Source organism: Xenopus laevis, chromosome 2L, assembly GCF_017654675.1.
Source record: "Xenopus laevis strain J_2021 chromosome 2L, Xenopus_laevis_v10.1, whole genome shotgun sequence".
Lineage (NCBI taxonomy): Eukaryota > Metazoa > Chordata > Amphibia > Anura > Pipidae > Xenopus > Xenopus laevis.
This window is the reverse complement of record NC_054373.1, coordinates 109,153,653-109,179,486: the sequence shown is the minus strand read 5'-3', so window position 1 is coordinate 109,179,486 and position 25,834 is coordinate 109,153,653. Positions and strand designations below refer to the sequence as shown.

At 40.3% G+C, this 25,834-nt stretch overlaps 1 long non-coding RNA gene across 2 annotated transcripts; it reads right to left on the bottom strand.

Moving 5' to 3' along the window:
* Nucleotides 1-2,489: 2,489 nt before the first annotated feature.
* Nucleotides 2,490-18,782, bottom strand: LOC121400015. 2 transcript variants are annotated; one of them, XR_005965477.1, is made up of 4 exons: nucleotides 11,588-11,725; nucleotides 9,085-9,198; nucleotides 5,732-5,899; nucleotides 2,490-2,596 (listed from the first exon to the last, which is right to left on the bottom strand). It is a non-coding gene; the product is annotated as an uncharacterized LOC121400015 (long non-coding RNA). The 2 variants fall into 2 exon arrangements; XR_005965478.1 differs by lacking the exons at nucleotides 9,085-9,198; nucleotides 11,588-11,725 and adding an exon at nucleotides 18,279-18,782.
* Between the last annotated feature and the right edge of the window lie 7,052 nt (nucleotides 18,783-25,834).

Sequence of the window (25,834 nt, the reverse complement as noted above, 5' to 3'; positions counted from 1 at the left end):
AAACAATGTGAAAAATCCAAGCAAAATTGTAGCCAATACTTGCCTCTGATGTCACAGGCCTACCCCCATATACTTTGAACATGCCCCCCACACAGCAAGACCCCCCATACATCACCAATTTGCTCCACCAACACTGTTTCATCACCAATGTCATCAGCCTGCCCCCTAAATGTCTACTTGCCATCTCTCCTCCATCTATTGCTGAAGCCAAAGGTGGCAGTCCCAATACAATTAGTGGTGAGCAAACACTATTTGCAGGTGTCCTTATGAAGACAGAAGTCTGAATATTTTCTGCTGTAGAGAAGGAAATTCTGTCTTGCAGTTGGGCAGTTTATAAATTAATTCTCCCTGGCTTGATCTCTTTCAACATCCAAGAACAACCATTATTGGTGTCATGCCTAAACACCTGGAAGGACCACCACCACCCATTTCCCTGACAACAGCTGATGTGGTGATTAGAAATAAGGCTAATAAGAAATACATCTCTCCCAATCAGTGTCTGCTTTCAGTCTATAGTGCACCCCAGCTATTAACAACAAAAGCAAGAACTGTATCATGTGACTTTGTATCACCTGTTACTGAAGGCCACTATTCTAAGCATCCAGCCCCATACTAGGTACAAGATATGAAGGGTACTATAAAATCCCTTCAGCAACATATGTGCTTGTGTCACACACACACACCTGTTACACAAAGAATAGTCTCCTGCATAGGTCTGTAGGATCACTAATAATACCAATTTTACAGGGCTTGTGTGTTTCATAAACAAACTAACAATTTATGAACAATCTGGTAGCAGTCAGAACAGCCACAATACAGCTGAAAGGCAGAAATATGGGCACAGGGGGGGGGGGTTGTTTACTAAAACTTGAATTCATCTCTTATTTTTAATAAACCAACATCAACCAAACTCCCATCTACATTTTAATCTTACTGTATTTATTAATTAAATAACTCGAAAAAGTCGGGTAGGGAAAAAACGTTATAAAATCGTGCAAAAATTTGAATGGTCCAAATTTTTTGGACTTTACTCCTGAATCGTTCGATTTGTACGGGCAATCACCTGAAAACGAAGAAATACGATGTGATTAATGGCGGAGCTCTGCCCTTGCACGCCAGCTCCTGCTGAACTGCTGCTCTCGCGATGAATCAGCTCCTTCCAGCCGGCTTCTACTCACACACTCTCTGTCATCGCTGTATAGAGCTGTTCAAAGCATTATCGGACTCTGGCTTGTTAGTATCAAATAAATGGCTTTATTGAGCGCTTTAACATAGCTGAGGAGGGGGATTCACATCTAACGCGTTTCGTGTCAGTAAACCTGACACTTCATCTGATGAAGTGTCAGGTTTACTGACACGAAACGCGTTAGATGTGAATCCCCCTCCTCAGCTATGTTAAAGCGCTCAATAAAGCCATTTATTTGATACTAACAAGCCAGACTCCGATAATGCTTTGAACAGCGCTATACAGCGATGACAGAGAGTGTGTGAATCACCTGAAAAGCCTGTTTTTTTCAGATTATTAGGTAGTGCACATCTTCAAATTGGGATAGTGACATCTGCCATTGCCTTATACATGACCTCAACTGGTTTGAGATGCCGGGTTTTCAGAATGGGCTTTTTACAGCATCAGATTATAATAAATCTCGAAAACAATTTATGTTTTTTTCCATGAAAAATGTTAGTTTTTGCTCCAAAAAGCCAGACCATAAAAAATCGAGTTTTAGGAAATAACCCCCTAAATGCTTTTTCTTGGATGTAGCACCAGAGAAAAACTATACCATACACTTTCTACTAATGTTTATGGCATATCCTCAACATAAATTCTTACTGTCCCATATGACAGGTAGGATCAGATCCCCTCCCCCCTCAATAGAATGTAAAAAAAAGAAAAAGGAGACCATTTTGTTTATTTTTGGTCATATGCTCTAGTAGGATAGGCGGGGGTCCATGAGGGCCTGGGCCCACCCACCCAGCACCCACCCACCCACCCAGTTTTTCTCCTGGTTTCCGGCCAGCCCAGTCCAGCACTTTATATGTTTCAATCATTTCCTTATTTCTGCACAACTCTTAAGAGCTTTTAGGTTGCACCCATCATACTGGTGACATTGGGAAAATTTGTACCTGGGCAGTAACCCATAGCGACCAATCATATATACATCAATGCTCTACCTGTAGCTGGCTGAAAAAAAATCTAATTACTGTTTGGTTGCTATGGCTCATTGCCCAGTATTGATGAATGAGCCCCGCCAAGTTTCACATTTGCAACATTAATATTCAAGAATATTTCTCTGCTCATATCTAATCTCTTTGTACAAATCTACATTACTATTAAAACATTTATGATCACTATCTTTCAATAATATAACCAACAATTAAAATGAGCTTTTTTCTAATCAACAACTAGGAGGTCAATCAGTATTTTGTTCCACAGAAGTAAAATAAAAGCTGAACAATTAATGTCATAAAAAATGCAATGCAAAATCACATGATTTTCATTAATATTTAATTCTTTTTATTTCCATGTAACATGAACCAGTGCAGCGTTTAGAAGCTTTCAGATGCATCTTTGGACTGTTTATTCTTCCTCACGGACCTGTACAGAGAGATAAAAAGCTATTAGCAGAAAAAAAGGTTTGTTGGTAAATTTAGAATTGTGCAGCTCTACTTGTATACTCCTACATGGGAAATAGACATGTTTTATTTGTTGGGTGCAAGGAAAACCACACAAGCATTGAGAGAAGGGCCCTATATGGTTGACACTGCAGTAAACTAATAAAACTCTAAACTGTTCCAATTTTGCAACATGTAGTTGATACATTTCTCAGCAGCATTTCTGGAGTATTAGCAACTATTGTATCAACTCCAACAGCTGCCTGTAATGAAACCCAGAGATTCTGCTCAGCAGAGACAAAGATAAGAAATGTATTAACTAAATGTGTCGAAATGTATCAAAATTAGCAGTTCAGGCAGAAAAATGATTTCCTATCCGTTGGCATAAGTGACACATCCTAGTCCTTTAGGGATAGGGGTACATCACACTCAGGGCCGGACTGGGGGTAGGCAGAAGAGGCATGTGCCCAGGGAGCAAAGCTTGGGAGACTCCAGGCACGTACCTCATATCCAGCCTACCCCTAGTCCTGCAAGCTCTAGCTCAGTGAAGTGGGTGCGTTGTCCGAAATCAAGTGCTTTGAGCAAGGTTGCGCATGTGCGTCCTTGATTGCGCGCGCTTGCGCATGTGCGTCCTTGATTGTGCTCGGTTGCGCAGAAGCGTCGACGGGGGCTGAAGTGGCAGTCCGGGTTTTCTGGGGCACCAATCAAGTTCATACATTTCATAGTTGCCACCTGTCCAGTTTGTTCAGTTTTATGCAATGTGAAATCCAAACAAAATTTTAGTCAATACTTACTTCTGATGTCACAGTCCTACTCCCATAAGCTTCAAACATGCCCCCACATGGCAAGACCCCCATACATCACCAGTTTGCCCCACCAACACTGTTTCATCACCAATGTCATCAGCCTGCCCCCTAAATGTCAACTTGCCATTTCTTGTCCATCTATTGCTGAAGCCAAAGGTGGCAGTCCCAATGCAATTAGTGGTGCAAAACACTATTTTCAGGTGTCCTTATGAAGACAAAAGTCTGAATATTTTCTGTTGTAGAGAAGGAAATTCTGTCTTGCAGTTGGGCGGTTTATAAATTAATTCTCCCTGGCTTGATCTCTTTCAACATCCAAGAACACCCACTATTGGTGTCATGCCTAAACACCTGGAAGGACCACCACCACCCATTTCCCTGACAACAGCTGATGTGGTGATTAGAAATAAGGCTAATAAGAAATACAACTCTCCCAATCAGTGTCTGCTTTCAGTCTATAGTGCCCCCCAGCTATTAACAACAGAAGCCAGAACTGCCTGTGACTTTGTATCACCTGTTACAAAGTCTTTCTAAGCATCCAGCCCCATACTATGTACAAGACATGAAGGGGACTATAAAATCTCTTCAGTTACATATATGTGCTTTTGTATGAGTCACACACACCTGTTACACAAAGAATGGTCTCCTGCATAGGTCTGTAGGATCACATAGGACACAGCATGTAGTACTCAAGTTACAAATAATAAAAATTACAATAATACAAAATCTACAGAGCACATGTGTTTCTCACATGAAATCACTGGACACAATGTTGCATTGTGTTCCTGTTGCCAGTTGCAGTGTCGGACTGGCCCACTGGGATACCAGGAAAACTCCCGGTGGGCCCTCCTGCTTCTAAACATTTGGCTTATTTCATGGCCATAAAGAGGCTAAATAGATGGAATAATAGCTTATAGTATGTAAAAAAAAGAAGAATAGAGGTTGAGTAAGGAAAGGAAGAAAAAATACTTAGAGTGGGCCCCTCGTCTAAACGTGTTTGGATGGGCCCCTGGTCTAAGGGTTTTTGGTGGGGCTCTGGTGTCCCAGTCCGACACTGGCCAGTTGTCTTTTCAATTGTAACATCAATAACATTTTGGAGGTGATTTCTTTATTTTTACAAATAAAGAAATCACCACCAAAACTTTTACTTATATTAATTTTATTTTATGTCATTTTCATCTATTGCTACTATGCAGCTAATAGTTCTCAATGAAGAATCTCCATTAAACCTATTACATTTGAAAAGACACTACTGTCCAAGGCATAGGGAATCAGATTTTTGTTTATTCTATATGGGATTACCATGACTGCCTGGCCCTGCCCTACCTGGCCCTGCTCTGTAAGGCCACAAATATATTGTTATTGCTACTTGTCATTGCTCATATTTCTATTCAGGCCACTCCTATTCATATTCCAGCCTCTTATTCAAATCAAAGCATGGTTGCTAGGGTAATTTGGACCTTAGCAGCCAGATGACTGAAATAGCTAACTGGAGAGTTGCTGAATCAAAAGCTAAATAACTCAAAAACCATGATTGAACATGAATTTTACAAATGATTTTTGGTTAACCAAATCAGCACATAGGACACTGAAACACCGATTCCCTTTGGTAGGCCAAATAAGGCCCTACATGTTTTATTTGTTGGGTGCAAGGAAAACCACACAAGCATTGAGAGAAGGGCCCTATGTGGTTGTCATTGCAGTAAACTAATAAAACATGTAGGGCCCTGGAACCAACAAAAGCAATCTGTGTGCTTTGGGTTGCATGCTTCCTTCCTTTTATGTGCTTTAATAGACTTCTGCTTCGAGAAGTAGAGACTTTTGGTCATAGAGAGCACCAGTACGAAAAGTATTATATTTTGGTTAACCAAATCTCTAGAACTAGCCCTGGGGTAGAGGGGAATATACATAAAAGCATGAGTAGTAAAGGGGGTTTAAAGCCTTTAAGGCATATGGTGATAGACTTTATTTATTTTGTATTTTTTTAAAGGAGGCGACTCTCCCTGCAGCTTAGCAGAAATAAGCAACATCAATAGTGAGAGAGACAATGTCAGATCCAGCTTGAAGATCACTTATATTTGCTGGCCTACATATTCTGGAAATTTTGGAATGACTGATGCATGCACATTTTACTATGTGTCTGTAGTCATTTCATGAGATAAAGTAAGGCCTGACCAAAGGCTGGATATAGGGCCCTGGACAATGGTTTGGCCTTCATGTATAGAAATAAACATGAGTCCTATGGTTTATAGACCTTACAAGTCATGCACACAGATATATAAACAAGCCCACGACTTTCAATGTTTCTGTCTTACCTGGAAAGTGGTTTCATGTTTTGCTTTCTGAGAACCTCCTCTTCATAACAGAGTAACTTTTACTTGACCAATAGATCTTCCATCATTAGAAATGCCTGATATGCAGCACCAGGACCGCGATCATCGTCCTCCACTCTTTTGCTGTCCTCTGACATTGTTATAGATGTGCTAGTAGAGAGTTCAACTTCAAATTAAAGTGCGCTTAAGAGCCCTTAAAGGAAAACTATACCCCCCAAACAATGTAGGTCTCTATTAAAAGATACTGAGTAAAACAGCTCATGTGTAAAACCCTGCTTCATGTAAATGAACCATTATCATAATAATATACTTTTTTTAGTAGTATGTGCCATTGGGTAATCATAACTAGAAAATTGCCATTTTAAAAAATAAGGGCCGCCCCCTGAGATCGTAAGATTCACTGTGCACACATACAAACCACATGTAAGGTCACATGAGCCAATTAACAGACAGAGTTCTGCCTTTTGCTTCCTCACTTCTTCCTGTTACAGTAAGTGTTGTAGTATTTCTGGTCAGGTGATCTCTGAGGCAGCACAGATAGAGTCACGAAATGGTGGTTCAAGGCAAGAGATGTAAAAGGGCAATAGTTATGTAAATATATATTCCAGTTTGGTAAGATTCTTTAATATGTCATTAAATTTGATATAAACTATCTGTTGCTTAAGTATTCATTTTGGGGGTATAGTTTTCCTTTAATACAGCAGTGAAGTGATATCTAAAAAATAAATAAGTGTAAAAAAAATTAAATAATTTCCACATTAAAACTTTGTCATAAAAAAGCAGTAATTCATGGTTTTTCCCAGTTCTTTAGGTCTATTCCTAAACTTAAGTGACTTTGTCAATTACTTTTGATTTTCTATTTTTGACCGTTTTGCTAATATTGAAGTGTTAAGTTTAATTTTTCACTTTCTTATGTCTTTCTAAAGCAGGGGGGGGGGTCATTAAAGGGGTTGTTCAGCTTCCAAACACTTTTTTAGTTCCATTGTTTTCAAATTGTTCTCCAGAAATTAAGACATTTTTCAAATACTGCTTTTTACAAAATCTAAGTTTAAAGTTAAATGTTCCTGTCTCGGTTATGTCAGTCTGACAGCTCAGTAATTCAGGTGCAGATTCTGAACTGTTACAAATTTGCAACATTTAGTTGATACATTTCTCAGCAGCATCTCTGGAGTATTACTAACTATTGTATCAATTCTAACAGCTGCTTGTAATGAAACTCAGGGATTCGGTTCAGCAGAGAGAAAGATAAGAAATATATCAACTAAATGTATCAATTTAAATCAGTTTACAGGGTCGGCGACCCCCCAGAGCTGCTTTAGAAAGGTGAACATTTTGATTTACACCTCAATATTGGAGCAATCACAGATAAGAGAATAGAAAGTAATTGGGAAAAAGTTTTTATTTTTGGTGAACTTTCTCAAACCAACTGAACTGAAAAAAGTGTTGGAAGGTGAAGTGGCCAGTTTAGATTGATAATCCCGTGGCCTTTGTGAATGGAGAATTAGCAGTTCTGGCAAAAAAATGACTTCCTATCCGTTGGCATAAGTGACACATCCTAGTCCTTTAGGGATAGGTGTACATCACGTTCAGGGCCGGACTAGGGGTAGGCAGAAGAGACACGTGCCTAGGGCGCAAAGCTTGGGAGGCTCCAGGCACGTACCTCATATCCAGCCTACCCCTAGTCCGGCAAGCGTTACCTCAGTGAAGTGTGCGCGCTGTCTGAAATCAAGTGCGTTGCGCAAGGTTGCGCGCTGTGGTGCACGTGCGTTCTGAATTGTGCATGTGCGTTATCGGTTGTGCACGTGTGTCCTTGATTGCGGGTGGTTGCGCACGTCCGCCCTCGGTTGTGCACTGCTGCGGCGGTGGCCAAAGTGACTTTCCCGGTTTCCTGGGACACTGATCACATTGGCTGCTTTTTGCTTCCTGCTGTTTGAAAGGGAGTTTTTTTTTGCCTGAACAGAACACTACAAAAATGGCATTAAGCAGCTGACAGGGCACAGGTGGTCAATGGGTTACAAAACTGGGGCGCCAGTATGAGGCCCTGTGATCTCTGTGGCAGCCCTGATAGAGGCCCAATTTGAACTGTGAATGGACCAGTGTAAGGCGATTCCACATTATAAGGCACATGTGTGACTACAAATTGTGACAGAATGGTATTTGGATTGTGACCAAACAATGTCACGGTCTCCTAAATCTAACGAGTAAACAGCCAGTTTCCGTGCAGCTTTCATTACCTGTGGGTGATATAAAATTCTTGTTACCCGCAGCAGTGCATTAAATCCATCTACACAGAGACAAGCGACAAAAGGCGACAGAGCGACCATCCATCCTGGGCAGCAGCAGGCTTGGCGTTGGCCTGTGTGAAGTAAGAGGAGAAGGAGTAGGGCCTCTGTGGAATAGTGGTGTACAGTGCAGCGGCGCTTCCAGCATAGACTCTCTGCGGATTAGGGCAAGCTTGCTAGTGCTGCTGGTTGCATCTCTGGGGCTGAGTAACAGCTGTTTACTATGCTTCCCATGGAGCAGGGCAGGCAGAGGACTTAGTGAATGGCACCAGGTTTGTTCCATATATAGAGAGAGAGAGACACACAGTACTGTACCTGGCTCCTCTAAGCGGGTCTGGCTGAGGCTGGAGCTGTTGGGATGGGACTGCGCGGTACTAATGTAGGGGCTAGAGGAATGGCTGCTTACCAAGTTCACATATGGGCAGTCCAGGGCTATGGAGAAGGAAGAGGTGCCGCTGTACGAAGTGGAGTAATGCCTGTGAGACGTGAGGGAAGGAGGCATCTGCTGGTTTGGAGGCCAAATGTCATGAACACTGCCTTGCCTGACATGCCTCTGTGGCATGCTATTCACGATCGGCCGGTTGCCACGATTCGTAGAGAGTCCATGCTGGAAGCGCCGCTGCACTTTACACCCACGTTCCGCAATGGCCTGACTCTTTCTCCTTTTAGTTCACACAGGCCGGCGCCAAGCCTGCTGCTGCCCAGGACAGGAAAGCACAGTGTTGAGACAGTGAAGAAAACATTAGGCTGGCCTCCCGATCCAAAACTTACACAGCCTCTCTCTCTCTCTTAAACCTGCAGTAGCATGGACAGTGGCAGCTAAAGGATCCAGCAGCAGATAGCCAGGGAGGAGAAATCAATCGCCGCTCAATTAATCGGGCATTTCCAGGGGGGAAGCTAGGCTGGGGGGGAGGAGGGAGGGGGTCTATGTGGGGGGGTAGGGTTTTTTTTTGGTAAAGTGTTTGTTTCTCCTTTAAATGTAACACAAATTTACCGGCTACTACATTGCTGGTAAATTTGTAATACCGGCCCTGGCCTTGGGTGGTATTTTACCTGGTAAGCCAATAAAATACAGGCAGGTTCCACTCTGCTGCGTGAGCCTGCATGCAAGTGGAAGCAGTGCATGTCAATGGAGCTGGGGCCCAGAGTGGATCTGCTTCTCTCAGCCTGCAAAAAAAACCACAAACAGAGCCTTAGGCTAAGGGCACACTGGACATATGCCTGCTTCTTCTCTCCGCCTGCATTTTGTATGCAAGCAGAGAGAAACTGATCTGCTCCTATCCATTCCTTTGTGCAGCTCCACTTACAGGCACGACATCAGCCTGGGTGCATTTAGCTCCTCAAAGTAGCAAATAGGAGTGTCCTGCTTCTCTCCACCAAATACAAATCACAGGTTACATTTTTGATGTTACTGGTCCTTTAATGGAATAATAATTACAAGCTCTGCTGGCAGTATTTAAAAACATTAATCCATGTCATCCCAAGGACCCTATATGCTGGGGATGACAATGCAATGTGTATCAGAACTTCCAATATTTAGCCATACAACTGGTCAAACTTCTAGGCCCAAGACACACAGGAGGTTTAGAAAGGCAAGATGTAGCACTCTTTTATATTGGTAACGTGGCCACCACACTTACAAGCAATTAAGTACTGGAAGATTAAGGGGGTTATTTATCAAAGGTCGAGTGAGGTTTGTGAGGTTTTTTTCCACCACGAATAAACTCACAACTTGAATGTTTGCTTATTTATGAAGAACTCGAATGCAATTGGGGGAAAAACTGGAATACTCAATTTGATTAAGTTACTGGTGGAAAAACCTTGAATACCTAGAATTGATTGGGTTTTGGAGCGCAAACCAACTAAAAGAAACTGAAAACCATAAAGGCTAAAAACATCTTCAAAGGATTCAAGGGACCTCTGCTTTTGACTTCTACATAAGCTCAACAGGTTTTAGCTGGAGTATTGCTTCAGGGCATAATACATTTTTTTGAGGGTAGTTTTTACTGAAGCTACCATTGGAAACTAGAATTTTTCAGGAAAAACACAACTCGACCATTGATTAATAACCCCCTGAGTGGCTATACTGCCAATAATCCACTATATCCACCTCCATACACCAAGACATTAGGTTGTGGAGATCGATGATAAGGCTAGGATTTTTTTAAATACTCTTAGGGGCAGATTTATCAAAGTGTGAGTTTAGAGCTTATTAAATAAAAACTTGCCCACGTTCTATTTATTCCTATGGGAGTTTTAGAACGGTAGTTATTAAATAATGAGTTAATACTTGATACATACAATTCTAAAAATCCCATAGGAATGAATAAACCCTGGTTGAGTTTTTATTTATTATGCACTAAACTCACATTTTCTCACAAACTCACATAAATCTGTCCTTTAGTATACCTGTAACTGTTTAAGGGTAATGGCACATGGGTCATTTTAAGTCCATTTGTCAGTTTTTTTACTTGGATGCACATTTTTAACTTGGATGCTTTGATGTTGCATTTTTAGAAGGTAAAACGTATAGTGAGCAACACACCCCAAGATTACTATTGTTCTAAATTGAAATTTAGAATATATAGAAAACATTGAAATAATCTTGAAAAAAGCATTGTCATAAATTTTAAAAATATCCATGAAAATGGCAATATACACCTTTGCTGTTCTAGACATATTTTTTCTATATTTTTCCACAACTGTGCCATTCAAAAAATTCATTCCCAAAAATGAATAACAGTACAGATACACAAAGGAGTGAAAGGGAGTGAATAAGAGTGGATCCCTAGCCCTGTGTGTCAGTTTTAAAGTGTCTGCAACTTTCATTCTACCCAATATATTGTTTTAATGGATTGCTAGTAACTTTTTAAAAATCTAAAATCTTCAGTGAAATCCATTTTCAAAATCATGTTACTTTCACTACTGCGGAAAACAGTTTTTTTTTGGTTTCTGCTCTCATTTTCATATAGAGAATTTATTTTTTTTGGCTAAAGATAGTTTTTAAATCTCAGAGCAGGCAAATAATGTGAATGGGACTACGGAGGCGCTCCAAATTACTGGAAGAAAACATTTTTTTTTTATATTTCAGTTACTAACAGTTACAGCACCAGTTTGTGTATTTATAATGTTTCGTTTTTATTATTATGTGCAAAAAATGTATCTACAGTATATTTTATTACTGTCATATCAGACTTAGCGAACCGCCTTGTGGTCTCTGTGAAATTCACTCCATTGTTCTCTCTTAAAATCAATGGGACAGTTCTGCAATACAATTTTCTTTAAAATGTTTCTTAAATTCTTGTTTATTGTGCAGAGGCTTAGGCCCCAGCCTTTCTGATCTAAGTAACACAGATCATCTTGTGGTTTAGGTCAAAACAAAATTGCCTTTATTCTGTATTCATATTTCACATTGTTGCTCCTCAGTCTGACTTGTGACTGCTATGGAAATATACGTTGTCCTTCATATCACATTTTTTGCCAATATTATGAAAGTAGTTTTATTTAACACATCACATGAATAACAGATCAGGACTTTAGAAAATGTTCACTTAACTGTGCGTTTAATATGAGAATGGCTATAGGTGCATGAAGTGTCGGGCCAGATCTGTCAGTTGCCCGAGGCAACCAAGCTGGCAACTTCGGTCCCCGATGCAGCTGTGCGCACAGGCGTGCAACCGACGACTCGCGTGCGTAACCGTGCGCAACCGAGGACGCACGTGCGTATTTGTGCGTAACCGTGCGCAACCGAGGACGCGCGTGCGTAACCGAGGACGCACGTGCGTATTTGTGCGTAACCGTGCACAACCGAGGACGCACGTGCGTATTTGAGCGTAACCGTGCGCAACGGCGCGTAGGCGAGCGCGTGCGTGGTCGTGCGCAAAGAACTTCGACTTTACTGAGTGCGTCCACTTTTCAATGTGGTAACACTTGCCAGACTAGGGGTAGGCTGCATATGAGGAAAGTGCCTGGCGCCCCCCAAGATCTGCGGCCCAGGCACATGCCTCTTGTTGCCATGCCTCTTGTTGCCATGCCTACTGTGCCAACCATTCGTTCTACGCTAGCACTAGGCACTTCTGTGACATCACTTCCTGCCAGTAGACGGAGACAAGCAAATATTATAGACAAGCTAGTAGTGCCCCCACACGGCAAGACCCCCATACATCACCAATTTGCCCCACCAACACTGTTTCATCACCAATGTCATCAGCCTGCCCCCTAAATGTCAACTTGCCATCTCTTGTCCATCTATTGCTGAAGCCAAAGGTGGCAGTCCCAATACAATTAGTGGTGTGCAAACACTATTTGCAGTTGTCCTTAGGAAGACAGAAGAATATTTTCTGTTGTAGAGAAGGAAATTATGTCTTGCAGTTGGGCAGTTTATAAATTAATTCTCCCTGGCTTGATCTCTTTTAACATCCAAGAACACCCACTATTGGTGTCATGCCTAAACACCTGGAAGGACCACCACCACCCATTTCCCTGACAACAGCTGATGTGGTGATTGGAAATAAGGCTAATAAGAAATACATCTCTCCCAATCAGTGTCTGCTTTCAGTCTATAGTGCCCCCCAGCTATTAACAACAGAATCCAGAACTGCATCATGTGACTTTGTATCGCCTGTTACAAAGTCTTTGAAGGCCACTATTCTAAGCATCCAGCCCCATACAAGGTACAAGACATGAAGGCTATAAAATCCCTTCAGCTACATATGTGCTTGTGTATGAGTCACACACACAAAGAATAGTCTCCTGCATAGGTCTGTAGGATCACAATAGGACACTAATAACTCAAGATTTACAGGGCTTGTGCATACCTCCCAACATTTTGGAAGTAAAAAGAGGGACAAAAACATTTTTTTCCGCACATAGCGCAGCAATTTTTTGACCACACCCCTTTCTGTGGCCATACCCCCTAATTACCATGTTTGTTTTACAAAATTTGGCAGGTCTCAAAATTGTTACAAAGTATCTTATTTGCACCTGTTAGCTGTTCTGGGCTCTCTGCTAAAAGCCAATTAAGTGAGAAACTTTGTTTCTTTTTCTGGCTGTTCAGTGCAGAGAAAAGAGGGACTTTCCAGTACAAATGAGGGACTGCGGGTTGAGCTGTCAAAAGAGGGACTGTCCCTCCGAAAAAGGGACAGTTGGGAGGTATGGCTTGTGTGTTTCATAAACAAACTAACAATTTATGAACAATCTGGTAGCAGTCAGAACAGCCACAGTACAGCTGAAAGACAGAAATACGGGGACGGGGGTTGTTTACTAAAACTTGAATTTATCTCTTATTTTTATTAAACCAAGATTAACCAAACTTCTGTCTGCAATTTAATCTCATTTATCAATTAAATAACTAGAAAAAGTTGGGTTAGGAAAAAACTCAATAAAATTGAGCAAAAATTCGAATCGTGCAAATGTTTTGTACTTTACTCCCAAGTCCGGTCCTGTATATGCTTCAATCATTTCCTTATTTCTGCACATTGATTAAACTCTTAAAAGCTTTTAGGTTGTACCCATCATACCGCAGAGACTAATTTATCAACATTGGGCAAATTTGTACCTGGGCAGTAACCCATAACAACAAATCATATATACATCAATGCTCTACCTGCAGCTGTCTGAAAAAAAAGCTAATTACTGATTGGTTGCTATGGCTTACTGCCCAGTATTGATGAATGAGCACCGCCAAGTTTCACATTTGCAGCATTAATATTCAAGAATATTTCTCTGCTCATATCTAATCTCTTTGTACAAATCTACATTACTATTAAAACATTTCTGACCACTATCTTTCAATAATATAATATAACCAACAATTAAAACTAGGAGGTCTATGAGTATTTTGTGCCACAGAAGTAAAATAAAAGCTGAACAATTAGGGGCACATTTACTAAGGGTCGAATATCGAGGGTTAATAAACCCTCGAATTCGACTCTCGAGGTAAAATCCTACGAATTCGAATATCAAATTTGTAGGATTTACCGCAAATCCTACGAACGAACGATCAAAGGAAAAATCATTCGAGCGAACAATGAAATCCTTTGAATCGAACGATTCAAAGGATTTTAATCGATCGATCGAAGGATTTTCCTTCGATCAAAAAAATCTTAGAAAAGTAATGGGGAAGGTCCCCATAGGCTAACATCGTACCTCGGTAGGTTTAAACTACAGAAGTATGTAGTCTAAGTTTTTTATAAAGAGACAGTACTTTGGCTATCGAATAGTCGAACGATTTTTAGTTCGAATTGTTCGATTCAAAGTCATAGTCGAAGGTCGTAGTAGTCTATGCGATGGTCGAAGTACCCAAAAAAATTTTTTTCCAAAATTCGAAGGTTTTTTACTTCTTTTTTTTGTAACTTATTTTTTATTGTAAATTCTGTCAAAGGGTAAATCACAGTGTAAAATTGACATTTTATGTATAAAATATACAACATGTTTCTCGACATAACAGATGTTATATAGCATATGGGGCAATGCGGTTGCGGAGGGGAATGGACAAGTAAGGCCTTGGATGGAATCTGGCTGGCCTAGCTAAACCTCCTTAGGCATCCTATTCCTTCGGTGAGTTACCCATAAACATAAGGAACACAAAGCAGGGAAAACACAAAAATTGTGCTAGCATAGTTAGACAATAGTTGGAATATAAAGATTATGTGAAAGCCAAAGGGGAGAGAAATATACAGAAATCTCAGGTAGACAATATATTAATGGGTAGCAAAACCTCTCAACTCCCATAATGACCAGGTATTAAGATATTGGTCCATTCTGTTTTGAACAAAGGCAATACCTGACTCAAAAGTCCTGTTGCTATTAACTCTCCGAATTATTTCGGTGATTGTAGGGGGCAAGGGATCCTTCCATTTGGATGCAAGTGCTATACGAGTGGCCGTAAAAACCTGGTTCACAAGAGCTTGACCACTTTTGCGTAGTTTAGGGATGGGTTTACCCAGCAAGAAAATGACCGGGTCAAGGGGGATGGGACGAGCCAATAATGTAGCTACTAGCGCCGCAACCTCATTCCAAAGTGACTGTATTTGCGGGCATTCCCAAAAAACATGTAGAAGAGAGCCTATTGCCCCACAGTTTCTCCAGCAAGTTGGAGAGTGGTCTGGAAACAGTTTGTGCAACTTATCTGGAGTGTAATACCAAAATGTCAGGATTTTGAATATACTCTCCTTTTGTCGAACACAAGATACCATGCGTCTAGCATTATCCCAAATCAGAGTCCATTCTGCGTCCGTAATAGGTCGTGCCAAGGCTTGATCCCATTTATCCATATATTTATGTCTCTGGTGTGCGGGGTTCAGAGGCTGGGAGAGCAGCTGGTATATTTTTGAAATTAGACCTCGTTGAGGGAGGCCATTAACCGCCAGCACTTCAAAAGGCGTGAGTGGATTCTGTTTGATATAGGCAACATAAGGGCCTAGATAGTGCCTAAGCTGAAAGTATTCAAAAAATGGGAGTTGGGATTGAGAAAGTTTGTCCCGAAGCACATGGAGCGGTAAAATCTCATGGGTAAGTGGGTTCAATAGATCACGTATTGCAAAAAAATTAAAATTAGCCCATTTAGCACAAAAGGAAGGATCCATTCCCGGTTGAAACCTAGGATTGCGGAGGAAAGTTGTAAGTATGGACTTAGTAGAGCTCAGATTATATTTGCCCCTAAGTTTACACCATAGAGAGCATGTAAATTGTGTTGCCGATAGGGTTGAAGGAGGGATTCGAATGGACCCGGAATGTTCCCAAATATAAGCATTAAGGTGAAAATTATGTAACATGTCACTCTCAATTTGTCCCCAGACCGTATGAGGGGACCAGCATGACCAAGCCAGTAATTGGCGCAGGTGTGCAGCCTCGTAATAGCATTGCAAGTTGGGTGTACCCAGGCCCCCCATCTTGGTTGATGCCATCAGCACAGATTTAGCAACCCTATGGCTTCTCCGAGCCCAAATAAAGTTATGTAGCTGAGCTTGAATAGTCTTAAATGTAGCTGGGGAAATTGAAACTGGGAGTGTTTCAAACAGATACAAATATTTAGGGAGAATTGACATTTTAAGTGCCGATATTCTACCCAACCATGATATAGTAAATTTGGACCATTTTTCCAGGAGAGACTTGGTGTGACGTATGAGAGGTTTAAAATTCAGATTATATAGTTGGCTTAAATCAGATGGTATAGCAGTTCCTAAGTAGGAAATGTAGTCATCCTTCCATCTGTAATGGAAAGTACCCTTTAAGGCTTCTAAAGTCTGTTGTGGAATGTGTAAAGGGAGGGCCTCTGTCTTGTCAACATTTAATTTATAACCTGAGAGACGACCGTATTTCTCAAGTAGCTGATGTAAATTCGGAAGGGTAACATGAGGGTTTACAATTGTGAGCAATATGTCATCAGCAAATAAGGCTATTTTGTATTGAGTGTTTGCAACGGAGACCCCTTGAATATCAGGATGAAGGCGTATGGCTGCCGCTAACGGTTCGATGCTTAATGCGTAAAGCAAAGGTGAAAGGGGGCAGCCCTGCCTTGTCCCATTGAGGATGGGAATGGGTTTACGGGAGTGGCCTGGCAGCTTAAGATAAGCGGAGGGAGAACTATATAGGCCATCTATGGCTGTCAGAAAGGGGCCTGAGAGTTTAAGGTGACTTAGCAGGGAATGTAGGTAATTCCAATTGAGACGATCAAATGCCTTTTCGGCATCTAGGCTTAGGATCAAGGATTGCTCACCTTTTCTATGGAGTATTTCTATCAGATCGAGTGTGCGCCTAGTGTTGTCCCCCGCCTGCCGCCCTAAAATGAAGCCTACTTGATCGTTCCTGATTAGTCTAGGTAACATAGGGGCTAGTCGGTTAGCTAATATTTTAGAGAACAATTTTAAGTCTGTGTTCAATAAAGCTATGGGTCGGTAGTTAGAGCACAGAGTGGGGTCTTTGCCTTCTTTTGGTATCAAGGATATATATGAAGTTAAGGCTGTCGAGGGAATAGGATGGCCCTGTAAATAATAATTATATAGTTTCACTAAATGGGGGAGAAGTATGTGTTGAAATAACTTGTAATATTTATACGGTAAGCCATCAGGGCCCGGTGACTTCCCAGCTGGCATGGATTTGAGTACTGTTATTAATTCCTCTACGGTGATATTGGTGTTTAACAAATCTAGATCGTCTTCAGAAAATTGAGGGAGGTTGAGGGTGCTAAGGAAGGCTAGTATTTGTTCTTGATGAAAACCCCTGTCTGGATACGGTGAAGGTAGATTGTACAGCTTACAATAATATTCGTAAAACTGGGAGCCAATCTGTGTTGGGTCATATGTCAAGTCCCCTGAGGGGAGTTTAAGAGAAGTTATTCGTGATTGGGCCTGTTGATCCTTTAGTTTTTTTGCTAGTAATGTATGTTGTTTGTCAGCTTTTTCATAGAAGAGTTGTCGAGTCCAGATAATGGCTTTCTCTGCTTGTTTATTTTTAAGTATCGACAGTTCTTTACGTTTAATGATAAGCTGCTTCAGTAAGGTCTCAGAAGCTGAGTTGTTATATTGTGTTTGTAGGTCCCGAAGCTGCCTATGAAGTAAGCGATAGTTAGTCTCATGGTTTCTCTTTTTGTGGGAAGCTAAAGCAATAAAGTGACCCCTCATCGTGGCTTTGTGGGCCTCCCATAAGGTAGCTGGGGAGTCCACCGAGCCAACATTAAAGGTAAAATATTCCTTGAGCTTGGCTTCTATCTGTGTGAAAGCTTCAGAATCGTGTAAGATGGTTTCATTCAAACGCCAATGTGTTTCTCGTTTGGGAAGTTTGGATAGTTCAAGTGTGAGGGTAATGGGGAAGGTTTTTTACTTCTAATCCTTCACTAGAGCTTAGTAAATGTGCCCCTTAATGTCATAAAAAAATGCAATGCAAAATCAGATGATTATGATAATGATTTTTATTTCCATGTAACATGAACCAGTTTAGAAGCTTCCAGATGCATCTTTGGACTGTTTATTCTTCCTCACGGAAATGTACAGAGAGATAAAAAGCTATTAGCAGAAAAAAAGGTTTATTGGTAAATTTAGAATTGTGCTGCTCTGTTTGTATACTCCTACATGGGAAATAGACGTTTTTGTCCACCCATCCTGAGATAGTGGCTAGAGATATTTTATTTACCCATTGTAGAATCCTTCAAGCTCCTTTTGCAGTCTCAGAGGATGCTAAGATGGGAAAATTTTGCCCTCAGCAAAGCTATTATTATGCCACCCTGTATATCATGTATAGTATTTTACCTTTCCAGCCACATCCCTTGTTTTGCTCCTTAGCTTGTTCACTTGAGATTCAGCAATATCTGCTCGCTCCTGAGCATCATCCAACTCATGCTGCAGTTTTTTGTACTTTGACAAATACTGATTCGCTTGTTCCGACTGTCGAAGGAAAGACATAAATGTTTATATTTCATTTTTATTTCACATATTCCTCAGCTAAAAATAAGAAATAACATTTGTCAACAATCAAACCAACACCCTTTATCCATCAGTGGTTTAATTTAATCACTGATCCCTATAGAAAATCTTGTTTTGGTTAACTATAAAACATCATGTATTGTGTGCTTACAGTGACACTGACAGAAAATTGGATATGTATATAATTCAGTAGTGCTCATCCCAGAACCTTATATCTTAGTTACGTGGCGTAGTTTTCTGAAGGGGTGTTTTTCTGTGCTACATCAGCAGTCCTAAAATATAACTCACAGAAATTGTGTTATTGGAAAGCCTTGATTCCCTCTGGTGTTCCGTCAAACCACCACTGGAATTGATTCAATCATAAGATATGGAAATCAAAAGCAAACAACAGAATACCTGCTAATCAGTGCTTTATTGTTCAGGTATTCTGTTGTTTCCCTTTGATTTCCATATCCTATGATTGAGTCCTAAAATATAGACACTACTGTCCAAGGCATAGGGAGTCGGATTTTTGTTTATTCTATATGGGAGCACACAAGTACCTGACTGCCTAAGCCTTCTTTAGGCAGTTGTGCCTGTATTTTGGATGCTAAAGAATTCAGCTTATGTACACTTTTAGTATGTTATAGAATGGCTAATTCTTAGAAAGTTTTCAACTGGCCTTCAATTTTTCTTTTGTATGTTTTTTGAATTATTTGCCTTCATCTTCTGACTCTTTGCAGCTTTCAAATGGGGGTCACTGACCACATCTAAAAACAAATGCTCTGTAAGGCTACAAATATATTGTTATTACTACTTGTTATTGCTCATCTTTCTATTCAAGCCCTCTCCCATTCATATTCCAGTCTCTTATTCAAATCAAAGCATGGTTGTTAGGGTAATTTGTACCCTAGCAGCCAGATTACTGAAATTGCTAACTGGAGAGTTGCTGAATCAAAAGCTAAATAACTCAAAAACCATGACTGAACATGAATTTTACATATGATTTTCAGTTAACCAAATCAGCACACTGAAACACAGATTCCCTTTGGTAGGCCAAATAAGGCCCTACATGTTTTATTTGTTGGGTGCAAGGAAAACCACACAAGCATTGAGAGAAGGGCCCTATGTGGTTGTCATTGCAGTAAACTAATAAAACATGTAGGGCCCTGGAACCAACAAAAGCAATCTGTGTGCCTCAGGTTGCATGCTTCCTTCCTTTTATGTGCTTTAATAGACTTCTGCTTGGAGAACTTTTGGGCATAGAGAACACCAGTAAGAAAAGTATTATATTTTGGTTAACCAAATCTCTAGAACTAGTCCTGGGGTAGAGGGGAATACACATAAAAGCAGGAGTAGTTAAGGGGGCTTAAAGCCTTTAAGACATATGGTGATAGCTGCAATCACTCAGAAAGATCAGTAGCAAAATAGTGCAAAGACAATAACAGAAAAACAATGTTCGGTGTGGTACTCACTGCACTTTTCTCTGCACTGAACAGCCAGAAAAAGAAACAAAGTTTATCACTTAATTGGCTTTTAGCAGAGAGCCCAGAACAGCTAACAGGTGCAAATAAGATACTTTGTAACAATTTTGAGACACAAAAACACAGTTTAGATAAGGAGAAATATTTTCAAACTTTCATAACCTGCCAAATTTTGTAAAACAAACATGGTAATTAGGGGGTGTGCACTTAGAAGTATGAAGAAAGACGGCGAGCACTCCGGAAACCTCTTGTGATTAGTAAAATTCAGCTTTATTTCAAATACATTAAAACCATGGCATCCTGACGCGTTTCGTATCCAAACGATACATAGTCATAGGCATAAGTTCACAGAAACTTCTAACGGCTTTTTAAAAGGAGTCTTAAGGAAATGACATCACTCATTAAATCAAGCAAGGTGTTTAACATTCTCTAACTGCTACTGCTTTAACCATTTCAATGCTGTAGTGCAGTTTAAAACCGTGCCGTTCTCAACCAAATACAATTTAAAAACTTTTTTTTACATTGGCAAAAATGTTATTGAAATAAGCTCATAGAAAAAAGAACCTTAGAAATATTATATATATAAGTGGTGAGCTCTATTGAAAACCACTGAGTTAAGCTTCATTGCATTTCCACCTTTTTCCACCCAACAGAATATATATAAATCATGGAAATTCAGAGCATATTCGATTAATTGAAATTATTAGATTATTGGCAAAGAGCAACTTTTAGACATAAAGGTTTGGATTAAATTGAAAATCAAAAACCAAAGGTCTCTTGTGTCAGTGAACCTTCACAAATAGAGTATAAATTTAATAATTTGAGATTAAAATCTTTAAAATTTGTAAATTACAACTTCTACACAAAATAGTGATTTTCATACCAAACCAAAGCCATATATAATTTTCTAAGGTTATAAAATTTTACTAGGATGGAATACTACCAAACCGAGGATAAGGCTAAAGAGAATAGATTATTAATGAGAAAAGACATATGGGTCAGAACGATAATCACAGCGATCTTTGTTGTCAACATTATATATACAATAGTATGTAGTTTAACCCTTTCCCTGCCAGCCGTTTTGTCCTAGATGCGAACATCTACTGCCAAGCAGTTTTTAGATATTTTGCACTCTTTCACTTTAAGGGCCTTTCCTGGGGTGGTCTTTTAGTTAACCCAGGAAAACAATATATTGTTTTTTTCAGGACAACCTGAACTTTCACAATATGCAAGAATTTTGGTGTAATTCTACTTCTGTAAAAAAAATATTGGATTCTATGTGTCAAATAAAATGAAAAAAATCATGTTTCACGAAGAACAATCACATATATCAGAAACATCATTCATTTTATGTACGAGAACACAGCCGATTTAGAAAGGTCTATGTCTCCTGAACGCGACAATACCAAATATATATAGTTTTATGGAGATTTCTCACTTGTATAGCTCAAAATCTACAAGCAGTACACAACCAAATTTCCAAAGCAACGCTCCCCCAAACGGCATACTTTTGATTTCAAGGCCAAACATTCCGCTAACAGTAGGTTTACCCTAGAAAACTACCCATTACTAGAAAGAACAGATTCTGGTGAATCAAAAATGGGTAGAAATATCTTTGTACTCCAAACTACCAAATTGGCAATTGTTTCCTAAAGTTATGTTTTATAGAAATTGGTGAATTTTTTGAAAAATGACCTCAAAGCTTCCACTCTACAGCAACATATCTCCCACACATCATTAGGTATCAATGTAAAACACCCCAAATATAAAATCCTGGGTCCACTGGAACAGTTTGATGCCCAATATGAATAGATGTACCCAGCACATGGCATAGGGGGCCCCAAAAGCAGACCCCCCGTTTGTTCTGTCATTTCAGATACTGCAAAATCACACATTTACATAGTTTTGGGGGCGGCAAAGGTAGAAAAAAAGTACGTTCACCCAGAAAACCATATATTTTCGGAAAGTACACATTCCCCTGAATCCAAATTGGGTATGCATGTCTTTCTACACCAAAGTACCAAGCGGCAAACCATTCCTAATTTGGTGATTTTGGCGACATTTCCAAAAATCACCTAAAAATTTCTACCCTGCAGCATCGTATTACCCACATACTTTAGGTATCAAAGAGAAATCACCCACAATATGAAGCCTAGGGTCCTCTGAACTTGATGCCCATATGTTAGGTGTAACCCAAGCAAGTGGCATATCGGGGCCTGAAAGGAAGACCTCCATATGGTCTGTCATTTCAGATAACTTCAAAATCAACAATTACATCGTTTTGAGGGGGGCAAATGTAGAAACAAGTAAGTTCACCCAGAAAGACCATATATTCTTCGAAAGTACCATCATTGGCCCACGAATCTAAATTGGGTAGCATGTCTTCTGTAACTCCAACGTACCGAAGCCGCAAATCATTCCTTACAATTGGTGATATTGGTGACATTTCCAAAAATCACTTAAAAATGTCTACCCTGCAGCATCGTATTTCCACATACTTTTAGGTATCAGAGAAATCAACCACCAAATGATGAAAGCCTAGGGTCCTCTGAACATTTGATGCCCAATTATGTATAGGTGTACCGCAAGCACGTGCTATGGGGCCCCAAACGGAAGACCCCCCTATAAGTCCCTGTTCATTTCCGGTCTGCAAATCAACACATTTAATCGTTTTGAGGGGGGCCAAATGTAGAAAAGTAAGTTACCCCCAGAAAACCATTATTTTCGATAAGTACACATTTGCCCGAATCTAAAATTGGGTATGCATGTCTTTGTACTCTAAAGTACGCACCAGCCCCCGCAAATTCAATCCTTAAATCTGGTGATTTTGGTGACATTGTGCAAAAATCATTAAAAATTCTACCCTGCAGCATCGTATTTCCCTCATACTTTAGGTATCAAGATAAAAATCACCCCAAATATGAAAGCCTAGGGTCCTCTGACCAGTTTTGATGCCCAATAGTATATAGGTGTACCCAAAGCAACGTGGCATATAGGGGCCCCAGAAGCAAGACCCCATATGGTCTGTCATTTCAGGTACATTGCAAATCACACTTTACATCGTTTTTGGGGGCGCAAAGATAGAAAAGTACGTTCACTCCAAAAACCATATTATTTTTGGAAAGTACGCATTCCCTGAATCCAAATTGGGTATGCATCGTCTTTCTAACGCCAAAGTACCAAGCGCAAACTATTCCTAAATTTGGTGATTTTGGTGACACTTTCCAAAAATCACCTCAAAATTCTACCCTGCAGCATCGTATACCCCACATACATTTTATTTTTTTTTTTTTTTTTAGGTCATCAAGAATCACCCCAAATCAGAAAAGCCTGGGGTCTCTGAAACAGTTGAATGCAATACGTATCAAGGTGTAGCCCAAGCACGTGGCAATACAGGGGCCCCAAAAGGAAGACCCGCATATAGTCTGTCATTTCAGGTACTGCAAAATCAACACATTTACATTGTTTTTGGGGGGGCAAAAAGTGAAAACAGTAAGTTCACCAGAAAACGGCATATTTTTGAAAGTACACATTCCCACAAATCCAAATTGGTATGCATGGTCTTTCTACGCCAAAGTACCAGCCGCAAATCATTCCTAAATTTGGTGATTTGGTTACCATTTCCAAAAATCACCTCAAAATATCTACCACTGGCAGCATCGTATTAGCCACATACTTTTAGGTATCAAGAAATCACCCAAATATGAAAGCCTAGGGTCCTCTGAACAGTTGATGCCATATTAGGTGTACCACAAGCACGTGGCATACGGGGCCCCAAAAGAGAAGACCCCCATATAGTCTGTCATTTCAGGTACTCAAATCAACACATTTTAACATCGTTTTTGGGGGGGGGGCAAAAATAGAAAACAGTAAGTTCACCCAGAAACCATATATTTCGAAAAGTACATTGCCATTCCACCGAATCCAAATTAGGTTATCATGTCTTTCTACGCCAAAAGTACCCAGCCGCAAATCATTCCTAAATTTGGTGATTTTGGTGACATTTCCAAAATCCCCATCAAAATATCTAACCCTGCAGCAATCGTATTTAACCCACATACTTTTAGGTATCAAGAGAAATCCCCAAATTGAAAGCCAGGGTCCTCTGAACAGTTTGAATTGCCCAATATGTTTTAGGTGTACCAAGCACGTGGCATACAGGGGCCCACAAAAGGAAGACCCCATATGTCTGTCATTTCAGGTCTGCAAAATCAACACTATTTACATCGTTATTGGGGGGGGCAAAACAGTATAAACAGTAAAGTTCATCCCGAAAACCAATATTTTCGGAGTACAACATTCAACAAATCCAAATTGGTAAATGCATGTCTTTCTACGCCAAGTACCAGCAGCAATCATTCCTAATTTGGCGTGATTTGGGTGACATTTCCAAAAATCACCTCAAAATATCTACCCTGCAGCATCGTATTAGCCACATACCTTTTAGGTATCAAGAGAAAATCACCACCAATATGAAGCCTAGGGTCCTCTGAAACAGTTTGATGCCCAATATTATAAGGTGTGTACCCAAGCACATGGCATCAGGGGCCCAAAGGAAGACCCCATATATCTGTCATTTCAAGGTACTACAAAATTTCACACATTTACATCGTTTTGGGGGGGGCAAAAGTACGAAACAGAAGTTTCCCCCCAGAAAACATATATTTTTCGGAAAGAACACATTCCCACGAATACCTATTGGGTATGGCATGTCTTTCTAACACCAAAGTACCCAGCGCAAACCATTCTAAATTTGATGTTTTGGTGAACATTTCAAAAAATCACCTCAAAATATCTCGCCTGGCATGCTCGTATTAGCCAATACTTTTAGGTTCAAGAGAAATCACCCCAAATATGAAAAGCCTAGGGTCCTCTGAACAGTTGATGCCCAATATGTTATAGGTGTACCCAGCACGTGGGCAATTAGGGGCCCTAAATGAAGACTCCCCCTTGTTATGTTCTGTCATTTCAAGGTACTGCGAAAATCAACACATTTATAATAAGTTTTGGGGGGGCAAGGTAGAAATAAAAGTAAGTTCACCCAGACAACCATATATTTTTCGGAAAGTACACATTCCCACAAATCTAAATTGGGATCATGGCATGTCTTTTACTACAAAAGTACCAAGCCGCAAACCCATTCCTAATTTGGTGATTTTTGTGACATTCCAAAAATCACCTCAAAAATATCTACCCTGCAGCATCGTATTGCCACATACTTTTAGGTATCAGAGAAATCACCCAAATATGAAAGCCTAGGGTCCTCTGAACAGTTTGAAATGCGCAATATGTAATAGGTGTACCCAAGCACGTGGCATACAGGCGGCCCAAAAGGAAGACCCCATATATTCTGTCATTTCAGGTACTGACAATCAACACATGTTACACGTTTTGGGGGGGGCAAAAAGTAGAAAACAGTAAGTTTCACCCCAGAATAACCATATATTTTTCGGAAAAGAACGCCTTCGCCACGAATTCCAAATTGTGTATGCATGTCTTTCACACACACAAAGCACCAAGGCCGCAAACCCATTCCTAAATTGATGATTTTGGTGACATTTCAAAAATCACCTCAAATATCTACCCTGCAGCATCCATTAGCACATACTTTTAGGTATCAAGAGAAATCACCCCAAATATGAAAGCCTAGGGTCCTCTGAACAGTTTGATGCCTATGTATATAGGTGACCCAAGCACATGGCATATAGGGGCCCTAAATGAAGACCCCCCCCCTTGTAATGTTCTGTCATTTCAGGTACTGCAAAACACACATTTACAGATCGTTTTGGGGGGGGCAAAGGTAGAAAAAAGTAAGTTCACACCCAAAACAGCTATATTTTCGGAAAAGTAACACATTCCCCACAAATCTAATTGGGTATGCATGTCTTTCTACTACAAAGTACCGAAGCCGCAAACCAT